Here is a 12565-nt window from a genome sequence, read left to right as displayed (position 1 = left end):
CCTGTTCATTTGGCCCAGAAATAGCTGTCTAGTCCTGATCATTGGATAGTCTCAATAACAATTGAACCCATAATGTCTCATACTGAAAGGGAAGTTTTTGCCTGGCTTTCTGGAGTCCAAGACCCCCCTCCTAGATACCAGAATGTGTAATCTTGATGTCAAGTATTTATCTCATCATAACTACAGATCAACCCATCTTTGGCTACTCCCCTGTATTGCTGAACCTCCTTCCGTATGCCATTTTGAGCAACGCTCAATATGGTATCAGGGTCTAATGCAATGGTTCTCAACTGGTGGGTGATTTACCTCCCAGGGGACATTTGGTAATGCTAGGAGACATTTTTCGTTGTCATAACTGAGGGGAATGTTGCTACTGATGTGATGGGTAGAGGCCAGGATTGCTGCTAAAAATCCTCCAATACACTACAGCCTCCAATAATAAAGAATTATCTGCCTCAAAATATCAATAGTTATGGAGATTGATAAATCCTGGTCAATTTTAAAACCCAGGTTTGTACACTAAGCCCTGTCTTGGGGTATCAATTTACCAGTAAGTTCTAAAATAGGACATCTCCATCATGACATCATGTCTTATCATTCCTGCCCGTAGCAATTTCTTCCTCTGCCTTTTATAAGGCTTTATTCATTTATACCTCCTGACAAACTGCTTCTACTTCTTTCATTTTTATACATCGTCTCTCCAGGCTATCAGCTCTTCTGGACAATAGCCCTATCTCCCACATTCTGTAGCCCTGTTGTGTATAACAGTTTTAATTAATCCATAAAAATAATGAAAGAGCCTGGATTCAGACCAGATCTTTCAGAGTGCTCCCACTCTCTGGACAAAGGCCCAAAAAGAAAAAGAAAGGAAAAAAAAAAAAAAAGAGCAGGGGGGGGTCCTTACCTAATTGAACTATTCAACCCATTTGATGTCAAATGAATAAAATCTTAACTTCATGGATGTCCACCTATTCCCACTTATTCTTCAGAGTTCTTGGTTTTTATCTTGGCTTTTCTTTCCACTGAGAATTTCTCTTCTGCTTATGTCTGATTGCTCTCTCCGCTAATGCCCTTAGCAACTTGTACTTCCTCTTTCATAACAACACATCACATTTGAATTTCTTTTTCAGTGTCTTTCTTCCCCCAAAAGACTTTTAGCTACATGAAGGCTAAGACTTTTAGCTGCATGAAGGCAAAGCCTTCTTCATTATCATATCCCTAGCACCCTTAGCACAATGCCTGGCATATAGTAGGTAATTTCCTTATTAGTGCATTTAAGGTTGTTTTTTTTTTTTTCCAAAATGAGTTTTATTAAAACATAATGGATTCCAAAAGGAAGTTCAGCAAAGAGACTACAAAAAGGAAAATTCCAATTTAGAAAGCATAGCCTTTTGTTCTAACACAGGTTAATTGATGACCAGGCTCATGAGATCTTTTCAATAGCCTACTTGAGGGTGCCCCTCATGTCCTTTGTCCCCTTCTTTCCTTGAGGTCTCAGACATGTAGGCCCTGGGGAAAATTGCATATGAATTGGATTTCAGGCCATTTTTTAATAAACTGTTGTCCTTATTCTTCACCTGGTGCCTATCAGCAGTTTATCTGTGCATCTACCTGTATATTCTGTGGATTTACATGTAGCACTTGGACCAAAGATGATTGCAGGCCTCTTCAGTCAGTGAGGGGAAAAAAATCACATGCTATTCTTGTCTACCCAGGACCATTTCTGACAGTGTCCTTTAGATGTTATGCCACAGAAAATTAAAAACTCCAAGCTAAATTTTATATACCCCTTCCCCTTCTAGTCTTTCTCTCATAAGATTGATTTTTTAAAAACCATGTTCATTATTACTTGTTGGTATTTATATTGTTCCTCTGATGAAAAGGAACAAGACCTTTTAGCAGAATTTGAGGGGTGGAGGTAAGAGGAAACTTTTGAAACTCCATTCAATCATACTACCACCATAATGGATTTATCAACTTCTGAGTCTTGGCTGTCTGACTCCATCTCCCCTTTTCCCCATGCCAGTTTTTGTTCTTGGCTTTTAATCCCTATTTCTCTCTCCCTCTTGACCCCCTAACCTCTCTCCTTTTCCAATTTCTGTACAACATAAAGGTGACCAGAAAAGTGGTCTAAAAGACCTGCTGAAGAATTGAAATCTGTTTCACTTTCCACTAACCAAACTGTGGGTATGAGTGAGTGTGTTTGCTCCACTCCTAAACTAGCAGAGGCCCTTCCTGATTCCCAGGGCTTACTATCAGCCAACACCTCATATCTATGCTAATTCCCCAGCCTAGTGGCACACTTCGTCTTCTTGGTTCTTAGGTCAGACAGGTATCCAGCTTTGCTTAAATTTAGCATGGAGTTACTGTGGGGCCCTCTTGATTGACCCAAGGCAGTGTAAGTGGGGTATAGCTTTTGGAATCTAGAACCCATGCTACCTAGTCTCAAATTCTGGTTCTGTCACATACTCATTTCTCTGTGCCTCAGCTTCCTTGTCTTTGAAAGAAGAGTATCAACTACCTACTAGGGTTGGTGTACACATATAAAATAATTTAGAACTATATTTGGAACATAGTACGCACAGTGTTTGTTAATTATTATTATGAGTTGACCCATGATGTTATTGGTGAAAGATCTATGTTACTTCAGTCACACTAACAATTCAGCAAATGTTTATTGAATGACCACAATGTGCCAGACACTGTGCTAGGCAGAACATAGAGATGAAGCAGAAGCTAATACTGCATTTGTTTTTCAATGAGCTGCATTTGGTCTATAGGCAAAGAAGTAGCTGTTTATTTAGGTAGATTCTCAAGATTTTCCCCATTGACTCTTAAATGCAAGAAAGAATGTTTACCCTTGGGGGCACCTGGGTTGCTCAGTCGGTTCAGCATCCAATCTCAGCTCAGATCATGATCTTGTGGTACACGAGTTAAAGCCCCACGTCAGGTTCTGTGCTGACAGCTCAGAGCCTGGAGTCTGCTTCCGATTCTGTGTCTCCGCCTCTCTCTGCCCCTCCCCTGCTCACACTCTGTCTCTGTCTCTGTCTCTCTCTCAAAAATAAATAAACATTAAAAAAAAAGAATGTTTACCCTTTGACTTCTAACATTATATTATGTTTTCTTTGAGAGCTTAGAAGTGCATCTTGTAATCATAAATCTTGATCTCCCTTGTTTCTTTCTTAAACTTACCAGGGATTGTCAAAATTACATTTTTTTCTGACTTTCCTTTAAATTCCTTTAATTAAAAATAAACAATACTTTATCTTTCCCAAATCATCAGCTCTCCAAGTTCTCAAAAGTCATTACTTTGGACTTGAAATGACTCTGGTCCTTTTTTTACCCCTCTGACTTTGATTTGGTGGTTTGTCAGTATATGTGTGTTTGCCCTTTGGTTCCAGTCACATGTGGAAAGGTGAGCTGAATCAGAAAGGTGTGAGTGAATTTACCATTGAATAAATGTATTTAAGTTTCTTTCTCACCAGTTGTTTCCCCGAACAGCTGGATTTTGTCTCTGCCTTGTAATCACAGTGAATGAATGCAGAAAGCAGGCAAACGTGTAAAATGTTCTGTCCAGAAGAGAATAAAAATCCTTTCTAAAATATAAAGTTCTAAGTTAAATGATAGTTGAGAGGGGGAAAAGAGGATCTGAAACAGGATACAGTGAATTAACTAAAAATAAGGACAATCCTTTGTTCTGGTTTGTCATTCTGCATCCCAAGCCAAGATTTTTGTTGATTTGTGTACCCCAAGAGGTACTGTCTCTTTTAAGGGAGGGGAGGAGTCATGGACAGGCTCTGAGTTGAGCTGCAGGACATAAAAATGAAGATGTGCAGTGCTGTGGGAGAAAAAGTAAAGTCTTTAAGACAGACTTTTATAACTATGGATCAGTATCGGTTCACTATGATACTTTGCTTTCTGTTTTTAGTTCCTTGATTCACAAATGTTCTCTCTCTCCACTTATTATTAATCAACCACAATAAAATGTAACTGTCAATTGGAGAACAGTGTATTTATAGCCAAGGAAAGGTAGGTATTTGGTGCACTAGCAACCAGAATTCACTTTGTTACACATAGGTCTGCCACACTATTTTCAAATTTCTTTCCCTTTTATAATTGGCTCTCTATTCTTTTTCTATAGAGCAAACATTATTCAATCATTGTATGTTATTTTCAGTAAGTTCTTTAGTTATTATAAGTAATACGTTATTATTTTTAGGAGCACAAAAATTATCCTACCAAAATTATTGATAGAATGACTACTACACTTTGAGCAATATTTACATGAACCAGAGCAATTACATGTAATGAATTTATAATTTTATGGGTAAAAATGAACATTCTTCTACATTTGAGTTTCATTGCCAAAATTTAAGATTCAAAAAAGCACATAGCTGGTTATGCTGTAAAAACTCCTTCACCTGGGGTGCCTGGGTGGCTCAGTCAGTTGAACATCTGACTCTTGATTTTGGCTCAGGTCATGATCTCACAGTTCGTGAGTTTGAACCCCACATAGGGCTCCTTGCTGAGAGTGGGGAGCCTGCTTGGGACTCTCTCCCTTTTCTCCCTGCCCCTCCTGTGCTCTCTCTCTCTCTCTCTCAATGGATGAATAAACCTAGGAAAAAGAAACTCCTTTACTTGGTATCACAAAACTTTCCCATTTCTCATTTTCTCATATCTTTCCCATGTTCACTAATATTTTTAGTCTAAAATTGCAAGCCATGATGAGTAATAGAGTACTCAAGTCCAAATGTGCTGGAATTCCCAACAGTATTCACAAATCCTTGAAATTCTCCATCATTGAAGTGGTCCTTCAGGGTTATACCACAGTCTGTGGCAAAATTACTAGAAATACAGGATATCTAAACACACAACAAACACAGCTCTAGTTTACCTCCTAAATCTGAAGAAGGGTCAGGGATCCTGAATTCCCAGCCCAGGAAACAAATGAGGCAAACAACTTAAAAAGAAGGAAGAATATTTGGCACAGAACTGGGTATCCTGGTTTCTAGACCCTGCCTTGGGCAACTTCAGGGGCAAGACCCTAGATATAGATCATAGAGTACCTCAGTTGCATCATCTGTAGAATTATAGAACTGTAATACTACCTATGTCTTACCATCCACCCTAAAAGATAGCATGATGTGACATGAGAAAATGCTTTGGACTACTTAGAAAAATACTGCTGCACAGCTCTGAAGTATTATTATTATGATTATTGTCATCATCCTTAAGCTGAGTACTTATCATGATTGGTCTTCTTTCATTAGAGAAACTTAAAACTTTATAAAGAGAAACATGTATTCATATAGCATATCTCTAATTCTCATTATACAAATTAAGTTTTCAAACAATTTAGTAGATGAATTCCACTCCAGCACATATATATACTAGTTGCTAAAGCAACAGCATAAATAACCCATCTTCTGGCATTTAAAACTCACCCCGTAGTAATTGCATGTTTGAATGTCTTGCATATCTGTACTTGCACTTTAAAAATTACCTAAGACCAGGTACTCTTTTTAAATGACCTGCGTTTTAAGTTAACCATCAACCTTCCAGAGAAAGTAAGAAAATGAGATTAATTTCAACTTCTCCAAAAAGACAACTCTACCTGGCCACAGTAGTTTTCCAAGTAGCTGCTATATTAGTCAGGGTTCTCCAGACAAACAGAACCAGCAGGATTTGTATTTATATATAGAGAGAGATTTATTTTAAGGAATTGGCTCATGTGATTGTTGAGGCTTGGTGAGTCCAAAATCTAATGGGGCAGGCTGGCAGGCTGGAAACTCAGGAAAGAGTTACGGTTTGAGTCCAAAGACCATCTTTTGGCAGAATTCCTTGTTTGAAAGAGGTTATTCCTTTTTCTATTAAGGCTTTCAACTGATTGGATGAAGCCCACCCACATCATGTATGGTGATCTGCTTTACTCAAAATCTACCAATTGAAATGTCAATTTCATCCAAAAAACACCTTGACAGAAATACCCAGAATGTTTGACCAAGTATTTGGGCACTGAGGCTTTGGCAAGTTGACACATAAATTAACTATCATAGTTAAATAGAATTCTAAGAAGTTAGTTATGGATAAAATGCTATGAGCAATTTAATGGACTGAATAGTGACACCTCCCCGCCAAGACATATGTCCATATCCTAAACTGAAACTTACGAATATTACCTTAAGTGGGTGATCGACTTTTCTAAAAAGGTGACCATAAGTTGATAAAGCTGAGTCCTAAATTATGAAAAAGAGCCATCCACATAAAAAAACAACAACAGGAATAAGAGCTTTTTGGACAATAGCACTTGAAAAAGCAGCAGCCTCAGCCTTTGCATGTTTGAGGAATAGAAAGCTGTGCATGAACTTAAAATGTTTGAAGAAAAGAAAAAGACCAGTGTGACTGAACTATCAAGGACAAGGAGGAACATGGTAGGAGATGAAGCCAGAGTGATATTCAAGGGCTGGATCATGGAAAGCTACGTAGGCCACAATGAGAAGTTTGAATTTTACTATGGATATAACGTATATCCATGATCAAAAGGGTTTTAAACATGGAAGTGGTGTTATCTGATTTTCGTTTTTAAAAGATGACTGGCTTCTGGGTAGAGAATGTATTAGAGAGCAAGAGATGAAGTTGAGAGACCAGTTAGGAGGCTATTGCAGTAATCCAGGCTAGAGATAATGGTGGTTAGATTAAAGTGACAGTGATGTAGATCAAGAGAAATGGACCGATTTAAGATATACTTTGCAGATAGAGCCAGCAGAACTTTGATGCATTGGATATGGGAGAAGAAAGACAGGAATTAAGAGTGATTCATAGGGTTTTGGCTTTAGCAACCAGCATATAATGAACAATGGGGGAAAAAACTATTCTGAACATGTTAAATCTGAAATGCCTATTAGATACCCAAGGGGAAATTTCAGTAGGCAATTTGACATGTATCTATAGTTTGCATGGGGGAAGGGATGAATCAGATGGAGTTATGAATTTAGAAATCATCATTATATAAATGGTATTTAAAATCATAGGATAGGTGAATTACCTAGGGGGAAAGTAGTCAGAGGGAAGAGAAGAAGGTCCAAAATAAATCCTTGGGTACTTTAATATTTAGAGGTCAAGCAGAGGAGGAGAAGCCAGTAAAGACAGCTGAATTGGTAATGGAGACAATGAGGTAGGAGGAAATCCTGGAAACTGTAAAGTCATGGAAGCCAAGAGAAAAATGAACGAATAAATGTCAACAAGATAATATGCATAAATATTTTCTCAGCTCCTGCTGTGTACAAAGAACTCTACTGGAAATGCAAAAGAAATGTTCTCCATCTCAAGGACCTTATGATTTTGAAAGGGAAATAAAAATAAGCCCCATAAAAATAATACAGTACATAGCCTTCTAACTGATTTCCCTATCTTCAGGTTTGCCTTTCAATCCATTCTACTCCAAGCACAAGGTTAATTTCCCTAAAACGGCACTCTAATCAATTAAAACTGATTAGTTTTAAACTAAAAGTCATCAGCGTTCCGATCAACTCAAGAACTTTCTTTGCCCATTTAGACCATCCCAAATCATCATTTTGGTACTCAAGGAAGGATGGCTACAGCTTCATGAAACCTTATAGCACTTTTTCTTGGCAGCGCAGTTTAGCATTGATTCTACCCTTCCCTGCCCTTGTATGTAATTGGCTAGATTACATATCTTTTGTCTAGATTGTGAGCTCCTTAAAAACAGAGATTAAGCCGAAGTTCCATGTCTAGCCATTAGTATATTAACTCACTGGCTTTATTTTTTTCTGCCAAGTAGACAAAGACCTCCAAATTTTAGCCATATGGTATAGAACACTGGAATAATAATGAAGTAGAATTTGAGTACTATAGAACGAGAATATGGATAATTAGGAATAGAAGAGGGATGTGCCTAGGAACAGGGAAGTAGTCTAAAACAAGATTGCAAAGTGCCTTTTATGCCAAACTAAGGAGATCAGATGTTATTCTGCTGTGGTAGACCTTACTGAGGTTTTTGAGCAAGGCAATTATACACTCATAACTGTGCTTCAGGAATGAACTGGAGGCAATAAATGAGGATGGCCTCAAAATTCGAAGCGATGGAGAATCACTGGGAGTGAATTTTTTTGAGGTAGCAATACCAGCTTAACTGGCTCTATGACGGAAGATTGGGTGTCTGGGAGTGGTGAAAAATAAGGCCAACAGAAGAGGTATGGTAGGGCCAGAACATGAAGGGCTTGAAAGCCAGACAAAAGCGTTAAGAACTGGAATTCCTGACTTCTAACGCCTGTTTCCCTACTTGGGGAAAGTCCTTTGTCTTTTCTAGAACGCAGTTTCCTTTTCCTAGGGTTTTCTCCAACTGTAAAATGTATCATTTTCTGTAATACTCTGACCTGCTACAGTAGTTCTCAAACCTTAACTGTACATTGGAATCGCACGGAGAGCTTTGAAAGTGGTTGATGCCTGGATCCCACTCTAAGAGATCCAAATTTATCTAGAACTGGATCCAGCCCGGACATTGTTTTAAAGTCCTGGTCCTCAGCGGGATGCCTCACTAGAGTGTGTGACTCTTGATCTCAGGTTCATGAGTTCATACCCCACGTTGGGTATTGAGATTACTTAAAAATAAAACCTTAAAATAAATAAAAGGTCCTCAGGTGATTCTACTGTGCAGCCAAGGTTGAGATCACCTCATGTAGAAAACAATGAAGCACTAATATTCTTGAGCATGGATAATATGTTGTGGGGGGAGAAAAGTGTTTTAAGGAGGACTAATGTGTATACAGAGTAGAGGGAAAAGACTAGGAGACCAACTGGAATTTTTCAATAATTTAGGAGAAAAAGATACTAAGGCCTAGATTAGGATGTATGCAATGACACTGTAGGGAAAAAGATGATTTAGAGGGAAGTAACACTAGGACTTAGTAACTGACTGAATATTAAACCTGATCAAAAGGAAGGAGAAAATGTAGAGTCAAATTTCTAGTATAAATTCTAGTAGAATCCTTAGCAAAACTAGAGCAGTTGTCAAACGGTTGATCAATATTATTGATACTATGGTAACAGAAATTAATTGTCAGGGTCTAGGCTGTGTGCCTTACAAACATTATGTCATTTAATCTGTACAACTCTATAACTACTATTATTCCCATTTTACAGATTTAAAAACTAAAAAAAAGAGAGCAGTTAAATAATTTGGCCAACATTACACAGTAAGAGAAGATAGTTGAACTAACCGGTCTGACTCCTTTTCTTTATAATAGGAAAATGATCAGTTAGTTACATACTGAATTGTTTGAGTTTTAACAAATAACTCAAAAAAGTAAACTGGCATAGAGGCCAGGCAGAAATATAAATGAGTAGATCAAATCAGATTTAACTGTAGTGAAATGAAGAGAAAACATAAATGAGGCAGTGGCTACTCAGCTATACTTAAATGTTGCCCTGTTGGAAATTCAATCCCAGTATTGCCATGTTTTAAGATTTTTCATAAAAAGATAGAAATCTAGATTTCTGTGTAAAAATCTTCAAAAATGTAAATGTCAACTAATTCAAATGTTTAAAATTACTGTGTGGCCCAAATACAATATGGCTGCAAGTTTGCATCTCTGATTAATAATAGGCTGTTGGAAATTCAGAACTGAAGTTAGAGATTTGAGCTAGAGATGTATGATTAGGGAATCTGGAAGCACAAAGAGGGTAGCAGATGCTCCAGGAGTTGTATGTGTTAGAATAATAACCAGCATTTGACATGGCTAGTTAAAAGAATGCAAAAATATATTAGTTAACAAGTCAGTCAGGACTCTGTTTTTCAATCTTATAGAAAACTGACATAAAATGGAAATGTGAAAACTAGCATATTGAAGTGGGTGTATTTAAAATTCAATTTTCTATAAACTAAAAGTTAAAATCCAGATAATGACTTGAATTTTCATACATCCATGATGTGATGGAAACATTTCAAAATTGTGAATCTATCTCTCCTACTGATTGAAAGGTAATTATGATCATGTTTTATCCATATTTTCACCTTCTTAGTTGCGTTACTTTCTCCCAGCCAAGTTTCTCACATACATTCATACCTGCAAAGTCCATAGCAGAGGAGTTCACAATTACCAAAGATTAAGTAAAACCTTTTTTTATTTTTAATTATTGAGTTTCAGTTTCCTCAAAAGACCATCCGGGTGTTAGGGCTCAGTAAATACTCTCTTTGAAATCTAGACTAGAATAGTGTTTTTGAACACTATTCCTTTAGATTAATGTATTATCAGTCATGAAGAATGTAAACCAGTTATGTAAAAAAGTACCACAAATATGAAAAGCCCTTTTGCAAACCTATAAAGCCCTATAACAATATTATAAAGAAATATTGTTCTTGTGTTATTTTGAAGCTACAGGGTCCTGAAATTACAAAGTATTTGAAACACAATTTCTTGTATTTGATATACAATTTTCCTCCTTTCCCAAAATGTTTTTTTTTTTTTTCACATGTAACTGACTCCAAGAGTGAGATCTTTTCCAATTGTTAAAGATAAAGGTCAAGTGAAATTGACTTAATAACAAATAACTAGTAAAAGAATGAGGGATAATGATCAGCCTCATATATGTCAAAGATCCAAAGATGCTGGAATTGTGTTAGAAATCTTCAGAGCCACACCACACCCTTCTATTAGTAGGTTTAAACGTCCTAGGACAAACTGCAACTTTCGTGAAGACTATATTACGGACTAGGTGCTTTCAACACCAAGAGCTGTTTTGACCTGTCAAACATGTCTGGTCTGTGAAAATCCAGTCCTTTATTGGACACTTTCTTTAAAAGACATGCATGTTAAAACACAGTTTCTTGCTCTTGATATACATTGTATCGAGAACTGCATGTTCACAATGAAGATGGGGAAATTTCTTCTAAGTACATGGAAACATGACTCCATTTTTGCATAGCCAGGACTCCATTTTTTTGTAGCTGAAATGTCGCAAACGATGGAACACTTCATTTTCCGGTAGCCCTCCTTAAAAATATTACCTGAGAAGTATAAATAGTTCATCCTGCTGCTTTGAAAAGCCTAATCCTATTTGTTATGGTGAACCTTACATAAAATGGAAATACACGGCTGACAATCTTCAACGTGCTTAAAAACAAGTAAACAAAACCAAAAAACAAAAATCAGGAGCTAGCAATTAAAATCCTCCAAACGCCCGCGCTCCGCAAATACTTCTTCCAAAGAAGTCTAGTATAGTCTGGGTATTCCTGTGACCGCTGGCCGGACATTCCTTCGGGAAAAGCTGCTTCTCGTGTGAGGTACAAAGACAGTAAACCCCTTCTTTTTATCCCTCATTCACTCTGCAGGGGGTAGAATAAAAGAGAGGCTGAATGAAGTCTTCTTTACGCATCTGGGTGCATCCTCTTGTCTCCTGAACCCATCCTCCCGCCTCCCCGACCTAAGGAGGCCGTAGCTGAGCACCTGGAGACCAATAGTTATTCCAGGCACTGCGCCCCGGGGGCGCCAGGCCTCAACCCTATAGGCCGGTCCCGGAGAAGCCGGGGCTGCGGGGGGGAAATCAAGGCTCCTTGGGGGCGCCAGGAAAGATCAGTGCTCTGACTCGCCACGGACCGGAATCGGGTAGGGTAGGGGAGAAGTGAGTTCCACCCCCATATTCCCGGTGACAAAACGAGGTAGAGGGGAAGAGGGCTACACAACTCGAGCAAGGGTAGAGTCAGGGAACAAAGAGGAGGAAGATGAGACAGCCACACCAACGCAGACGCAGAAGGGCTCTCCGACTTTACGCAAGTGACCCGCATCTCCACGGTACTCAGCTCCCCTTACGCCACTGGCTTGGTCTCAGAGCCTTCGCGAATATGGCTTTGCGCACTGCGGCGGGGCTGCGCCGCAACCGAGCTTGGCCCTGTGACTCCTCCCCACCGCTCTACGCGGATTGGTGGTAGAGTGCAACCAGACTGCTGATTGGGTGGCGAAGGAGCCATTCGGGGCGGCTCTGGTGGGTTCGGCTGCTCCAGAGTGATAAGTTCGGCTTCAGACACGCCTCAGCGCCAGCAGCGAGTCGGAGCTCTATGGAGGTGGCGGCGAGTACCGGGTGGTGGCTGCGGCAGCGACTCCTCTGAGCTGAGAGTTTCAAGTCGTTCCCGACTCCTTCCTCCCCCTTCCCTCCCCCTTTTTTGTTTTCCGTTCCCCTTCCCCCTCCCTTCCCTGTCCCCGACGACCGGATCCTGAGGAGGCAGCTGCGGCGGCAGCTGCTGAGTTCTCGGTGAAGGTGAGTGGAGCCGCCGCCGCCGCCGAGTAGAGCGCTCTAAAATGGCCGCCGTCCCCTGGCCGCTTCTTCTCGAGCGGTACAAAATGGCGGCCGCAGGCGGAGCCGGGCGGGGCGGCCCTTGTTAGCGTGTTTTCCGCGCTCCGGGCACCTAGAAATTCTTCTCCTTTGTTCTCCTTTCCCGTTGCTGATGGAGTAGAAGGAAACCGGGAGCCGTGGCGTCCCCCGGCCGTCATCGTGGCTGTCGGTGGCCGGGGTCAGGGCGGGCCGAGGCGCTGGTGTGCTCGGAGGGAGA

The sequence above is a fragment of the Lynx canadensis genome, chromosome D1, assembly GCF_007474595.2.
Source record: "Lynx canadensis isolate LIC74 chromosome D1, mLynCan4.pri.v2, whole genome shotgun sequence".
NCBI classification, from domain to species: Eukaryota; Metazoa; Chordata; class Mammalia; order Carnivora; family Felidae; genus Lynx; species Lynx canadensis.
Note: the sequence above shows the minus strand (reverse complement) of the source record.